Below are 15,188 nucleotides of genomic sequence, written 5' to 3'. Positions count from 1 at the left end.
TAGAGACAGGTTTTCACCATGTTGGCCAGCCTAGTCTTGAACTCCTGACCTCGTGATCCGCCCGCCTCGGCCTCCCAAAGTGCTGGGATTACAGGAGTGAGCCACCGCGCCCAGCCCCCTAGTTCTTTCTAGGGTGGAAGGCTGAGTCTGTGACATCACGGGGATATTCTTGGGTTGGTTATTTGTAAGAGCAATGAAGGGACTTTGTACCCTTCAAAGGGCAACTTCTGGGCAGGATTGGGGAGTTGAGGGGTTGAATGCATTCACACCAGAGAGTCACCCTCAGCCCAGACTCTCCAGGTCCTCTCTGAGGCTGTGCACTAGGTGGGCATCAGAGGTATTGCAGGTAAAGAAATGGCGGCTCAGAGGGAAGGAGAGACTTGCCCAGCTCCCGGGCAAGCTAACACTTGATTTCGACTTGACAAATTTCTGAGTATGTAGTGGATGCACATAGCAAAGACAGGTAATGAGAAGTTTTCCTTTTCTTTTTTTTTTGGAGGGGGGAGGGGACAGAGTCTCTGTCACCCAGGCAGGAGTGTAGTGGTGCAATCTTGGCTCACTGCAACCTCCCCCCACCCCACCCCCAGGTTCAAGCAATTCTTGTGCCTCAGCCTCCTGAGCAGCTGGCACTACAGGTGCGTGCCACCACACTGGGCTAATTTTTCTATTTTTAGTAGAGACGGGGTTTCACCATGTTTCATGTTTCACCGTGTTGGCCAGGCTGGTCTTGGACTCCTGGCCTGAAGTGATCCGCCCGCCTCAGTCTCCCAAAAGTGCTGGGATTACAGGTGTGAGCCACTGCGCCCAGCCGAGAAGTTTTTCTGATAAAAAAAATTTTTAAGGCACACACTTAAGACAGTGACTGTGAAGGAACCCTGATGTGTATCTAAACTGTTGCCTCATGTACGTCACCCTGTTACTTACCCTGTGCTAAGTGCTGGCATGCATTACATCATTACTCCTTAGAGCAGGCCTATGAGGTGGAGTCTGCATTAGGCCTCTTTTCGACAAGGACACCAATAATGTGGGAGATGATGTACCTTGCCCAAGCCCCCAGCAGGTAAGTGTTGGGGGGGATTAGGACCCAGGTCACCTGAGTCCATATCCTGGGCTCTTAGCCCCACTCTGCCTGGCTGCCTGCTGTTCCATGAAGCCAACCCTGGACCTAGACCTGGACCTGGATCGTCACAGCCCGGATCCCCGTGTGCTTCCCAGGCTGCCTTGTGGCAGGTGGATGGTGCCCCTTGAGATGGGCAGGGCACCATCTGGCCACACATCTTGATGGGTCCAAAGGTCTGTGCAGGCCAGGACACACCTGTGGCAGCCAGAGCAGTGACTCAGAGCTGTCCGCCTCAGCCGTAAGGGCAGGGAGGGAGGGCAGGGGCTTGGATTGGGGTCTGCCCTATTTGGGGCACAGCAGAGTGACCAAGCTGACTCCCATGGTCTGAGGCAGAGTGAGGAGCCTGGAGCCTTGGGTGGGGTCACCTGCCTCACCTCTTACCAGTTAAGCCACCAGCGATGACTAGTGCCTACTTCCTTCAGAAAGGAATCTGATGGCTGTGGCAGGAAAGTCAGGGGCAAGAATCGTTGCACAGACATGAGCTAATATCCCGGTGCTGCCACTTTCTGTAATCTTGGGTGGTGATCTAACCTGTCCAGGTGTCTCTTTTCCCATCTGTAATAGGGGAAAAAAATCATCCCTGGAGTTACTGGCAGGATTAAATGAGGTGATATTAGTAGTAATAATGCAGTGGTCGCCACCACACCACCACGAAAACTTAGCATTCATCGAGACCTTACTGTGTTGGGCACTGTGCCCGGGACTTTCAATGCGTAATTTCATTACATCCTCACCACCACCTTCCCAGGTAGGCATCATGTCTTACCTGCAATTTCCAGATAAGGAAACAGTCTTAGAGGGGTTATGTAACTTGCCCTGCCAAAATTGAACCCATTTGTGAATATACATTAGGTAAACAAAATTAATAAAAATAAAATAAAAAATTGTGGCCAGGCACAGTGGCTCACGCCTGTAATCCCAGCACTTTGGGAGGCCGACACGGGGGGATCACCTGAGGTCGGGAGTTCAAAACCAGCCTGGCCAACATGGTGAAACCCCATCTCTACTAAAAATACAAAAAATTAGCCAGGCGTGGTGGTGCATGCCTGTAATCCCAGCTACTTGGAGGCAGAGGCAGGAGAATTGCTTGAACTCAGGAGGCAGAGGTTGCAGTGAGCCAAGATTGCGCCATTGCACTCCAGCCTGGGCAACAAGAGTGAAACTACGTCTCAAAAAAAAAAAAAAAATTGAACCCAGCTGTCTGCCCCAGGAGGAGCCTGGTCTCTTAACCCCTGCATTGTAATAGTCATATCAAGTGCTACCTAGTGTCTGCAGCCTCCTTTCCTCAGAAACACTTCTCAAAAAGAGGAAAAGTCTCTTGGCTATCAAAACTCAGAACTGCATCATAGCTCATAGCTCCCAGAACCTGGTTATATGCAAAGTAGTTTTTTTTTTTTTTTTTAGACAGAGTCTTGCTCTGCCACCCAGACTGGTGTGCAGTGGCACGATCTTGCCTCACTGCAACCTCTGCCTCCCGGGTTCAAGCGATTCTCCTGCCTCAGCCTCCTGAGTAGCTGAGATTACAGGCACCTGCCACCGTGCATGGCTGATTTTTGTATTTTTAGTAGCGGCAGGGTTTCACCATTTTGGCTAGGCTGGTCTCGAACCCCTGACCTGTTGATCCACCCACCTCAGCCTCCCAAAGTGCTGGGATTATAGGCACGAGCCACCATGCCCAGCCTATGCAAATGTTTTAAAATGAATGGATGCTGGACTTAATGGATCTCAATTCCCTTTTTGCTTTGCCTGCTGGGAAGCTCAGAACCTGATTCATGACCCACCTATACAATTACCCAGAACTTGAAAGTAAATATATATATAATTTGTTTATTTTTTGACAGACAAGATCTTGTTATGTTGTCTGGGCTGGAGTGCAGTAGCTATTCATAGGCACAATCTCACTAGTGAGCAGCACCTGAGTTTTGACCTGCTCTGTTTCTGACCTGGGCTGGTTCACCCCTTCTGAGGCAACCTAGTGGTCCTCTGCTCCTTGGGGTTCACCATATTAGTGCTGAATTTAGTGTGGACACCCCGTCAACATAATGCACTACAGCACAGAAATCCTGGCTTCAAGCCATCCTCCTGCTGCAGCGTCCCAAGTAGCTGGGACTACAGGTACACACCACTGCCCCCAGCTCAAGCCAAGTATTTTGTGGCCTCAATTCAGGCATAGATTACCCTTGTTTTTCTCACTTGGCTTCCCTTCATCTGGGCTTCTCCTTTTTCTGCTCATGGCATATATATTTTGTTAATATGTTTTACATTTGGAGAGTCGGGAAGCAAACTATTAAAACGCCTGACTATAGCAACTGCCTGATACACAGTCACACATCCCTTAACAATGGGACACCTTCTGGGAAATGTGTCATCGGGCAATTTCGTTGTTGTGTGAACATCATACAGTGACTTACACAAACCTAGATGGTACCACTTACTACACACCTAGGCTGTATGCCACCAGCTGTCCCCCTGGGCTGCTAACCTGTGCAGCCTGAAACTGAACCAGACACTGCAGGCAATAGTAATGCAGTGGTAAGTATTTGTGCATCTAAACACAGAAAAGGTGCAGTGAAATACGGTATTATACTCTCATGGGACCACTATTGTATGTGTGGTTCGTCGTTGACCAAAACACAGCTATATGGTGCATGACTGTGTATCTATTGTGAATTAGACATGTCCTCTGCCCACAAGAAGAGGGCCACCCAATGGTGATGACCCAATGTTGTGCCTTAAGAAAGTTGTGCCCAGGGTCCCCTTTCTGTGTCAACTGTGATGGCTGAGCCAAAGGGAGGATAAGGAGGACTTGTGACTGAGTCCCTGCGAGAGGCCACCACATTGGACAGTGCTTAAAGCCAGCCTGGGGGCCGGGCTCCGTGGCTCATCCTTGTAATCCCAGCACTTTGGAAGGCTGAGGCAGGTGGATCGCCTGAAGTCAGGAGTTTGAAACCACCCTGGCCAACATGGTGAAACTCTGTTTCTATTAAAAATACAAAAAATTAGCCGGGTGTAGAGGCGCACGCCTGTAATCTCAGTTGCTCAGGAGGTTGAGGCAGGAGAATTGCTTGAACCTGAGAGGAAGAGGTTGCAGTGAGCCGAGATTGTGCCACTGCACTCCAGCCTGGGCGACAGAGTGAGACTCTGTCTCAAAAATAAATAAATAAAAGGCAGCCTGGGGGTGGATGAAGCCCCTGGGGACGGGCAGATGCCTTTGGAGGGCCTCAGTGCGGGGTCGGGTCAGTGTCAATAGGCTCGAAAGTGGGTTGTCCAGGCTCAGGTAGCCCCCACTCCTCCATGAGAACCTCACAGGGACTGGTCTGGCCACGCAGTGTTTGATTGTTACACTGTTTTACCACTTCCCTCTCCTGACTTAACCCCCTACTTTTCCACAGATCTCCTGTCACTGAAGACTTGTAGCAGGCAGGGGATGGGGGCTCTGGCATCACCTTTTAACTATCACCGTCCCTGCCTCCAGCCTGCCCCAGGGCTGGGCCTTGTTCCCAGGTCCTCTGGGCTCAGGGTCGGTCAGGCCCCTTCTCCTGTGGTGTGGGCCTCCAGCCCCGGGAGCACCAGGAGCTCTGGCGCCCTGGTCCCTGCCTCCTGTCCGGGGCTCCCAGCTCTACTCAGTGCCCCATTAGGAGTCAGCCCACTCCTGGGAGGTGTGGTCTCTGGCAGGGTTAATAATTGCTCAGTGGAGGTGGAGATGGTGCCAAAGTCTGCTGGTCACATAGCTGCAGGCCGCAGAAGGTGCCCAGCTGTGCCCCGGCACCTGTCTGGCGCCTGCCTGCCACCTCTGTGGCGAAGGGGACACAGGTAGGGACCGTCCAGCCCATCGGGAGTCTCCGGGCCAGAGACATTTGGTGGGGGTTGGGGGAGGTCCCTAGAGCCAAGGCAAGCTTGGGGGTATTTAAAGTCTCCCCTGAAGCTGGGCAGGGGAAGTCCCACGCTAGATGGGGCAGACCCGGCTGGAGTCCCAGCCTGCTGTGAGGCCTGTTTCTTTGGTAAACGTGGGATAATAATACCTCCCTCGCTGGGGGCTGATGGCCCCCTTCCCATCCAAGTCCTCGCAGGATGATTCTTCGCAGGATGGAAGGGAGGCAGGCGCCCCAGGGAAATGAGGTAACTGGTCTGGCCCCTTCACAGGATGCTCGGGGGTTGAGGAGGGGAAAGCTGGCCTGGGCTCTTAGCCCAGCTGCTCTGTTCACATCCCAGCTCCACCCTGACCTTGGTGGGCTGCTTCACGCTTCTGGGCCTCCGTTTCCTTATTTATCAAATGGGGATGAGAAGAGTTCCAGAAAGGGCCAGAAGAGCCCTGAGGTGAAGGTGGGCATGTGGTCCATGACCGAGCCCAGTGCCACCTCAGCCAGGACTAGGAAGTGTCAGGCAGGGACTGACCCAGGCTGGCCCCGGCTCTGCCCGGTCTGGGCCCTGTACAGCTCTCTGCCCTGGTAGAGGAGGTGGGGACCCAGCTGACAGTCGGCGCCACGCTGCATCACTCAGGCAGGCATGTGCTGGGTTGGGTACCAGGCACAAGGCAGGGTCCCAGTGAGCACTGAGGTCCCATTGATGGAAACAGGTCATGGCCCGTGTGTAGACTCCATGATTTTTATCCTCACGCCATTTCTCAGCAGGGGAAACTGAGGCCTGGAGAGGGGAGAGGACTTGCCTGGAATTGCACGACAAATATGTGAAATGCTGGCATCTGAACCCAGGGCCGTTTGACTCTGTATGTGTCTGCTGGGCCAGGTGGCCTGGGCCATAGGCACTGGGAGGGCACGTGGCGGGGAGCTGGTGTTCAGGTTCCACATCCTTGCTCGGCGCACCCAGGTTCAGCTGGAGTCCGCTCGGTGGGTGCAGGCATGGTCTCCTAGATCAGCAGAGCCCAGACCAAGGCTTGCCCAGGGACCCCTGGATTTGGAGGCAGCCTGGGTCTAACCTGCTGCCCCTGTCTCACCCATCTCTGGGCATCTGTGAGCCTTGGTTTCCTTGGAATAATAGGATAGGATAATTCCTGCTTGGGAACAGCTGTGAGAAGTCAATGAAAAAGCAGAAGTGAAAGTGCATGGCGAGCTGACCATGTAGCAGTGGCGGTGCTGGGGGAGCCCTGTAGCATCGTGGCTGATTGCACCCCGTGGGCTCCCCGCACTGAAGGAGTACCTACCTCCCCACCCTGACCCTCCTGGAGGCCCTGGGAAGTCCGAGTATCCTCACTCCCAGTGGTTCCAAATTCTAGAAAATCTTGGCACCGTGGACTGCTCTGAGATGCAGCTGAAGCCCCCCTCCCAGCCAAGGCTGAAGAGCTGGCACCTCCTGGGCCAGGTGGGACTAGTGAGGGTTCCTGGAGACTACACATCTCATGGTGTGGGGGCCAGAGTCTCCCTGGTTCTCCTGTGTCCTTTTTGGTCTTTCCCTAAGCACTTTCTTTTTGAGACGGACTCACTGTTTCCCAGGCTGGAGTGCAATGGCGCTATCTTGGCTCACCGCAACCTCTGCCTCCCTGGTTCAAGGGATTCTCCTGCCTCAGTCTCCTGAGTAGCTAGGATTACAGACACACACCACCACACCCAGCTAATGTGTGTGTGTGTGTGTGTGTGTGTGTGACGGAGTCTCGCTTGTCGCCCAGGCTCGAGTGCAGTGGCGCGATCTCAGTTCACCGAAACCTCTGCCTCTTTGGTTCAAGTGATTCTCCTGCCTCAGCCTCCTGAGTAGCTGGGATTACAGGTGTGCACCACGATGCCTGGCTAATTTTTGTATTTTTAGTAGAGATGGGGTTTCACCATGTTGGTCAGGCTGGTTCAGACCTTTTCTGAGAGGCCAGAAAGAACAGGAGTGGCCAGAGGGCTTGGGAACAAGGAAGCAGTAATTTCTGGAATGTAGATAACCCCCATTTTAATTTATTTTATTTTATTTTTATTTTTTGAGACAAGCTCTTGCTCTGTCGCCCAGGCTGGAGTGCAGTGGCGCAATTTTGGCTCACTGCAGCCTCAACCTCCTGGGCTCAAGTGATCCTCCCAAAGTGCTGGGCTGTGTTTGCTCCTTTAAGAAATGAGAACTATTGGTATTGGCCTGGAGGGAGCCAACAGACCTAACCAATAGTTCTCATTTTTTTTTTTTTTTTTTTTGAGACAGAGTCTCACTCTGTCACCCAGGCTGGAGTGCAGTGGCCGGATCTTGGCTCACTGCAAGCTTCACCTCCCAGGTTCATGCCATTCACCTGCCTCAGCCTCCTGAGTAGCTGGGACTGCAGGTGCCCACCACAACGCCTGGCTAAGTTTTTTTTTTTTCTTTTCTTTCTTTTTTTTTTTTTTGTATTTTTTAGTAGGGTTTCACCGTGTTAGCCAGGATGGTCTCGATCTCCTGACCTTGTGATCTGCCCACCTCAGCCTCCCAAGGTGCTGGGAGCTCCCAAGGTGGCGTGAGCCACCGGCCCAGCCAATAGTTCCTACTTTTTTTTTTTTTTTTTTTGAGACGGAGTCTCGCTCTGTTACCCAGGCTGGAGTGCAGTGGCCGGATCTCAGCTCACTGCAAGCTCTGTCTCCCAGGTTTACGCCATTCTCCTGTCTCAGCCTCCCGAGTAGCTGGGACTACAGGCGCCCACCACCTTGCCCAGCTAGTTTTTTGTATTTTTTAGTAGAGACGGGGTTTCACCGGGTTAGCCAGGATGGTCTCGATCTCCTGACCTCGTGATCCGCCCGCCTCGGCCTCCCAAAGTGTTGGGATTACAGGCTTGAGCCACCGCGCCCAGCCAGTTCCCATTTTTTAAAAGAGCAAACAGAGAAAAGAGCCCAGGGGTGTGGTTGCGCAGTGACTGGGACCTTGTTTCACACCCATGCATTGGCCTGAGGCTGCTCCAGCAGGGAGAAGTGGGTGTCTGTCCGCAAGTCCCAGCCCAGGGGCAACTCCATTCTCTCCTTTTCCATTTTGCCCCTTGCTCCTGCCCCTTGCTGGGGTACCAGGAAATTAGGAGCCCAGAGTGGGGGCCACCAACTGCCTGAACACAGCTCCACAGCTGACCTGGGCCTTACAGAACGGAGAGAATTTGCACGTAGGCAGAAGGCAAAGAAAGGCATCCTGGGCAGAGGGAACGGTTTAGACAAATGAAGGAGGAAGGAAAATGCAGGGTGTGGACCGAGAACAGGAGGATTCAACACCACTGAACAGCAGCTCGTGTGGAAAGCAAGACCCAGGAACTTCAAGGACCTTGCCTGCCAGGCTGTGTGGGCCCTCTCCAGCCCACACAGACACTGTGCTTTTTCCCCAGGTGTCTGAATCCAGAGGCGGATGCTCTGGACTGTAGAACACCAGCCTCATGATGATCATGAGGAGGCAGGACTGCGAGAAACCCAGGGCCAACCCCAGCAGAGCAGGAGGCAGGCGAGGCAGGGATGAGGCAAGAAAGAGCGCTGGCCTGGGAGGCAGACAGGGTGGCACCCCTGCTCTGCCTCTGACACCCTGGGAGCTGCTGGGCAGGAACCCTGGCCTCCTGCACTCATGTCAGTGTGCCTAAAGGGGATCAATAAATCCAGCTCTTCCTTCCGGTGGTGGCGGGGCCTAGATTCGGGGGTGAGACCGCATGTGCGTCACGCAGATGCAAAGGGGTGTCGCTGTTGCTCTGAGTGAGGGTCCACAGTCTTCTCGAGACCCTCCGTCCTGCCCTGTGAGACGGGGAGAGGAGAGTTGGGAGACACTTCCATGAGGGAGGAGGGTGGCGAGTATGGGGAAGGGGCTGTAGGGAGAGGCCCCTTGGGGACTGGGTGAAGGTCCTGGTTCGGGCTGTTCTCTCTCAACGTCACATGTCTGTGGGCTTAGCGTGGCTTGTGGGAAAATCAGGCAGCTCAAGAAGGAAAACCCAGGAGCCTAGAAAAGAGAGAAGGCACAGGCCTGGCTTGGGTTCTGGTCCCCTTACTGGCTGGGCCACGCCCTTTCCCCTCTTTGACCTCAATTTGCTGAGGATTAAATGGTAATGGGGGCAAAGTGCTAGCCTCAGCATGTGGCCCTTCCTTGCCAGTTCCCATTTGCTTCTGGGATTGGGAGGAGGGACCCTGAGGGCAGGAATCTCCTGTCCTGCAAGCTGGACCCAGGGGAACTTTGTAATGATGATGAATCCATCTTGACGCCTGCTGGCTGCACACCTACTGACTAATTGTCCTGTGGCAGTTGACTCATTTCTGAAGGATAGAACATGAGAGAAAAAAGTGATGAGGGAGTTAGGTCCCAGATTACAGCCTCAGAGGGATGCCAGGGCTGCATGCATCCAGCCCCTGGCTGTTCCTCACACAACGGACGCCTGTAGTCTAGCATTACCGCTAATGTGCAGCTCACCTGCATCTCCACCGCCAGCTCACCACCACCACCATCTCCCTCCCACAACTGTCACCTCCACCGGCTCCACCTGCGTCTCCACCTTTATCAGCACACGTGTCATCAGCACGTCCATCCCCACTTACCACCACCAGTGCCACCCCTACCCCCGAGGGATCCCTATCCTGATATTGGACCCTACCTCCATGACCACCTCAGTCACTGCCCTTGACTCCAGCGCTAACCTGTCGCCCTCCAGGGCATAGCTGTAGCCACATCTCTGTCCCCGTCTCACTGAGGATTGTGGCTCAGCACTGCTGGGTATTCTGAGGATTGAGAACTTACTAATTCCCCTGAGCAGAGGGGCACAACTGTATTTATCAGTCTGGCTGAGTGCAGCCCTGCCGTCCAGCATGTGGGCTGTCCCCAGCTGTCATCTCCAGGGTTGTTGGCAAGCCAGCATTTTCCATAGCAACTTCCCAAGGTTCCCCTGGCTAGAGTCACATGGAAGGTAGCATCAGAAAGAGCCCCAGGGCCCCTCCACACTTAGCCCTGGCCCTGCCCATTTAGCTCTGACCTCTGCAAGCAGCCTCAGACCCTGGGGAGCGTGGACGATCACCAGGGAGGGAGGAAGCTGTTTCTATGGTGATTGCAGTGGGAGGAGCAGGCATAAGGTGAGGACAACCCCATAGAAGGAAGAAGGTTTGCATTTGCTGGGCGCCTATTGTGTGCCAGGCGCTGAGGTGGCACATTCTTATTCCCACTCATCCCCGCTGCCCACCCTCATCACTTAGTGGGGTTATTATTCTCACAAGGGAGGGAACGCTTAGAGAAGGGCAGTGAACTGCCCAACGAAGCTCTGCTGCTTCTTGACTGTAAACTGAAGCCAGCTTCTTCACTTCTCTGAGCTTTGTTTTCCCCATCTGTGAAGTGGGTAGAATGGTACCAGTTCTAGAAGGGTTTTTGTTTTGTTGTTTTTGTTGACGGTGTCTTGCTCTGTCTCCCAGGCTGGAGTGCAGTGGCACGATCTCTGCTCACCACAACCTCCACCTCCCGGGTTCATGCCATTCTCCTGCCTCAGCCTCCTGAGGATTACAGGCGCCCGCCACCACACCTGGCTAATTATTGTATTTTTAGTAGAGACGGGGTTTCACCATGTTGGCCAAGCTGGTCTTGAACTCCTGACCTCATGATCCGCCCGCCTCGGCCTCCCAAAGTGCTGGGATTACACGCGGCCTCCAAGGGTTTTTGTGGGCATTACATTAGCGCCCGGCTCTAGTTCTGGCAGGCAGGAGGTGCTTCCTCCATGGGTCTCTTGCTATTCATTGCCGTAATGTTTAACAGTTGTTGAACATTCCACCCCGGGCTTGTCCACATCTTTCTTCATCATTGCCTGTGTTTCATGTTACGGTCACTTCCAGCTTCCCATGATTATAAATAATCACTCCTGGTGAACAACTTTCTGCAAAAAGAGCTTCTTATTTTATGTTAGTTGGATGAGTAGGTCAACAGGGTAAACATTTTGAAGCTTTGGGGTCCACATCTGAACTGGGGTTTTCTCTTCTTGCTAGGGCCCTGGGGCCACGTGAGGGCTGCCCCCTTCTCCCTGCTTCTGCTTCAGGGAGAGGCGAGGGCCTTGGGCTTGGAGAGTGGCTGTGATTCCCACTCGCTTTCAGCTGTGAGGGCCCCAGCAAGAAGAACACTCCCAGCAACAGCCCGTCTGCTCGTCTGCAAAATGAGTTGCTGTGAAGATGAAGTTCTATGAATCCCAAATATTCTGCCTCCAAACTACAGCCCTGCTCTTGCCTCTTCTCTCCAGCCCTGCTGCCCCCAGTTCAGCTGGGCGACACACAGCAACCAGAAAGATCTTAAGAGGAAATTAGTCCCTGCCACTCCCCTGCTTAAAACTCTGAAATGGGCCAGGTGCGGTGTGTGGCTCATGTCTGTAATCCCAGCACTTTGGGAGGCCGAGGTGGATGGATCACCTGAGGTCAGGAGTTTGAGATCAGCCTGGCCAATATGGCAAAACCCCGTCTCTACTAAAAATACAAAAATTAGCTAGGTGTGGTGGCACACGCCTGTAATCTCAGCTACTCGGGAGGCTGAGGCAGCAGACTCACTTGAACCCGGGAGGCAGAGGTTGCAGTGAGCCTAGATCGCCCCACTGCACTCCAGCCTGGGAGACAGAGCGAGACTCCATCTCAAAACAAACAAAAAACCCTCCTCTGAAATGACCTGTTTTCCTGTTTTCTGTTTTTCTTAGAATAAAATGAAACATCCTTCCTGTGTTTCACAGGGTGGAGCATGCTCTGGCCCTGCCAAATTTCTGAACCTGCCTCCCTCCCATCATTCCCCACCTGTCTCCCTGCAACCCAGCCATAGGGACCTTCTCTGAACTCCTGGAATATACCTGTTTCTTCCCTGGCCCAGGCCATCTCTCATATTGTTTGTGCTACTTGGGACTCCCCCATAACAGTGCTCACCTTATCACAGCAATATGGGTATTTAATTTTTAAAAATATCAAATAGGCCAGTCACAGTGGCTCACACCTGTAATCCCAGCACTTTAGGAGGCCGAGATGGGAAGATCGCTTGAGCCCACAAGTTTGAGGCTGCAGTGAGCCAGGATAGCGCCATTGCACTCCAGAATGGGTGACAGAGCAAGAACGTGTCTCAAAAAACACCTAACAGGCTGGTCCAAGTGCAGTGGTGTTTACAGCTAATTTATCACAACCAGTTACAGATCGCTTTATTCCTTCTCCACTCAAACTGCTTCACTTGACTAGCCTTAAAACAAACAAACAAAAATATCAAACAATACAACAAGATTTATAACAAAAGCCGGCCTTTTCCTGACCCACACCCCACGTCCCCAATATCCACTCTCTAGAAGCAACTGCTTTCATCTCCTTTGGTCCCCTCCCCTCCCGCCCTCCCTCTCTCTCTCACTCTCTTTCTTTCTTTCTTTTCTTTTTTTTTTTTGGACAGTCTTGCTCTGTCACCACCTAGGCTGGAGTGCAGTGGTGCAATCTCAGCTTACTGCAGCCTCTGCCTCTCAGGTTCAAGCAATTCTTTTTTTTTTTTTTTTTTTTTTTTTTTTTTTTTTGAGGCGGAGTCTTGCTCTGTCGCCCAGGCTGGAGTGTAGTGGCCGGATCTCAGCTCACTGCAAGCTCCGCCTCGCGGGTTCTCGCCATTCTCCTGTCTCAGCCTCCCAAGTAGCTGGGACTACAGGCGCCCGCCACCTCGCCCGGCTAGTTTTTTGTATTTTTAGTAGAGACGGGGTTTCACTGTGTTCGCCAGGATGGTCTCGATCTCCTGACCTTGTGATCCACCCGTCTCGGCCTCCCAAAGTGCTGGGATTACAGGCTTGAGCCACCGCGCCCGGCAGGTTCAAGCAATTCTTGTGCCTCAGCCTCCTGAATAGCTGGGACTACAGGCACATGCCACCACACCTGGTTAATTTTTGTATTTTTTGTAGAGACGTGGTCTCACCATGTTGGCTAGGCTGGTCTTGAACTCCTGACCTCAGGTGATCCGCCTGCCTCGGCCTCCCAAAGTGCTGGGATTACAGGCATAAGCCACCATGTCCAGCCCTTCCTTCCTTCCTTCCTTTCCCTTTTTTTTTTTTAAGCAATGGGGTCTTGCTCTGTTGCCCAGGCTGGAGTGCAGTGGCAAGGTCTTGGCTCACTGCAGCCTCAAACTCCTGGGCTCAAGCAGTTCTCCCACCTCAGCCTCACGAGTAGCTAGGACCACAGGCATTCACCACCGCACCTGGCCTGTTATTTAACAATATGTTGTTGTTTTGCTTTTTTTTTTTTTTTTTTTTTTGATATAGGGTCTCACTCTGTCGCCCAGGTTGGAGTGCAGTGATGCGTTCATGGCTCACTGCAGCCTGAAGCTTCCGGGCTCAAGTAATCCTCCCACCTAAGCCTCCCAAGTAGCTGGAACTACAGGCATGTGCCACCATGCTGGCCTAATTTTTGTATTTTTTGCAGAGATGGGTTTTTGCTATGTAGGCCAGGATGGTCTCAAACTCCTGAGCTCAAGTGATCCACCTGCCTTGGCCTCCCAAAGTGCTGGGATTATAGGCGTGAGCCACTCTGCCCAGCCTCATAATTTTTAAGACATTATCTGTTTATTTCTTTTTTATTATCACCTTCTTAGATTTTTTTTTTTTTTTTTTTTTTTTGAGATAGGGTCTTGCTCTGTCACCCAGTCTGGAGTGCAGTGACGAAATCTCGGCTCACTGCAACCTCGACCTCCTGGGCTAAGTCATTATCTGTTGATTTCTTTTTCTTTCTTTCTTTCTTTTTTTTTTTTATTTTGAAACAAGTCTTGCACTGTTACCCAGGCTAGAGTGCAATGGCGTGATCTTGGCTCACTGCAACCTCTGCCTTCCAGGTTCAAGCGATTCTCCTGCCTCATCCTCTCAAATAGCTGGGGTTACAGGTGCCCGCCACTGTGCCTGGCTAATTTTTGTATTTTTTGTAGACATGGGGTTTTGCCATGTTAGCCAGGCTAGTCTCAAACTCCAGACCTCATGATCCACCTGCCTCGGCCTCCCAAAGTGCTAGGATTACAGGTGTGAACCACCATGCCCGGCCTATCTGTTAATTTCTTAAAGTGAAAGTTGAGGATTTTATTATCTTACAGCCCAACACACTTCCCCAGTGCGCACAGTAAGACTGTAGTCCATCAACCATGGGAATGGTCCCAGCTGAGCCACTGGCGAATGACGTTCCTGGATTCTTTCTAGTACAGCTTTCCTTTCCTGCATGGTCACTGGTTTTGCTTGCTTAGTTTTCTTTCTTTCTTTCTTTCTTTCTTTCTTACTTTCTTTCTTTCTTTCTTTCTTTCTTCTTCTTTCTTTCTTTCTTTCTTTCTTTTCTTTCCTCCCTCCCTCCTTTCTTTCTTTCTTTCTTTTCTTTCCTTTCTTTCTTCTTTTTTTTTTTTTTGAGATGGAGTCTCGCTCTGTCACCCAGGCTGGAGTGCAGTGGCGCCGTCTCAGCTCAGTGAAAGCTCTGCCTCCCAGATTCTCGCCTTTCTCCTGCCTAAGCCTCCCAAGTAGCTGGGACGACAGGCGCCCACCACCAAGCCCGGCTAATTTTTTTGTATTTTTAGTAGAGATAGGATTTCACCGTGTTAGCCAAGAGGGTCTCCATCTCCTGACCTTGTGATCCGCCCGCCTCGGCCTCCCAAAGTGCTGGGATTACAGGCGTGAGCCACCGTGCCCGGCTGCTCGCTTAGTTTTTTACATGGTATCACAAGTTCATCCCTTCACCCTAGCCAGAGGTGTACATCTCCTCGAAATGTTCACGCCATCAGTTCTGTTTCCACGTGTGTAGACAGCCCTCGAAAGCTTGCTGAGCCCTTCTTCCCATCAGGACCCGCTGTGGTCTCAGTGCCCTTTTCCCTCTCTTCTGTGTTGATCTCTCTGTTTCCTTTATCTTGGCTTACTCCCTTCATAGAATGGATTATGTTCTCCAGTAGCTTCCCAAGAAAAGATGCAGAAGAGGTAGCATTTTTCACTTTGTATGTCTAAAAATGTTTTTATTTTGCTCTCATACGTGACTGACAATTTTGGTGGGTGTGGAATTCTAGGTTGGAGATTATTTGTCTTCAGTATTTTGCAGGCGTCGTGTTCTGGTTATTTACTGCTGCTTGACAGAATGCCCCAAAACTTAGTGGCTTAAACAACAATTTATTATTGTATTTCCTGATTCTATAGGATGAGAGTTGGGATAGGGCATACCAGGAATTGCTCAGC

General features: G+C 52.0%; 1 protein-coding gene across 2 annotated transcripts in view; it reads left to right on the top strand.

Annotated features, from left to right (window-relative positions):
* The first annotated feature begins 4,831 nt into the window (after positions 1-4,831).
* The window catches only part of CDHR2 (cadherin related family member 2), a 50,120-nt gene continuing 39,763 nt past the window's right edge, over positions 4,832-15,188 (top strand). For both annotated transcript variants that reach the window (XM_033180093.1, XM_033180092.1), the window contains exon 1: positions 4,832-4,933. The gene's annotated coding sequence lies outside the window, so the exon portion shown is untranslated. The remainder of the gene's footprint in view (positions 4,934-15,188) is intronic.

Source organism: Trachypithecus francoisi, unplaced genomic scaffold, assembly GCF_009764315.1.
Source record: "Trachypithecus francoisi isolate TF-2019V2 unplaced genomic scaffold, Tfra_2.0 Lachesis_group2, whole genome shotgun sequence".
Taxonomy (NCBI): domain Eukaryota; kingdom Metazoa; phylum Chordata; class Mammalia; order Primates; family Cercopithecidae; genus Trachypithecus; species Trachypithecus francoisi.
The sequence above is the reverse complement of the archived record's forward strand: the minus strand, read 5'-3'. Positions and strand labels throughout refer to the sequence as shown.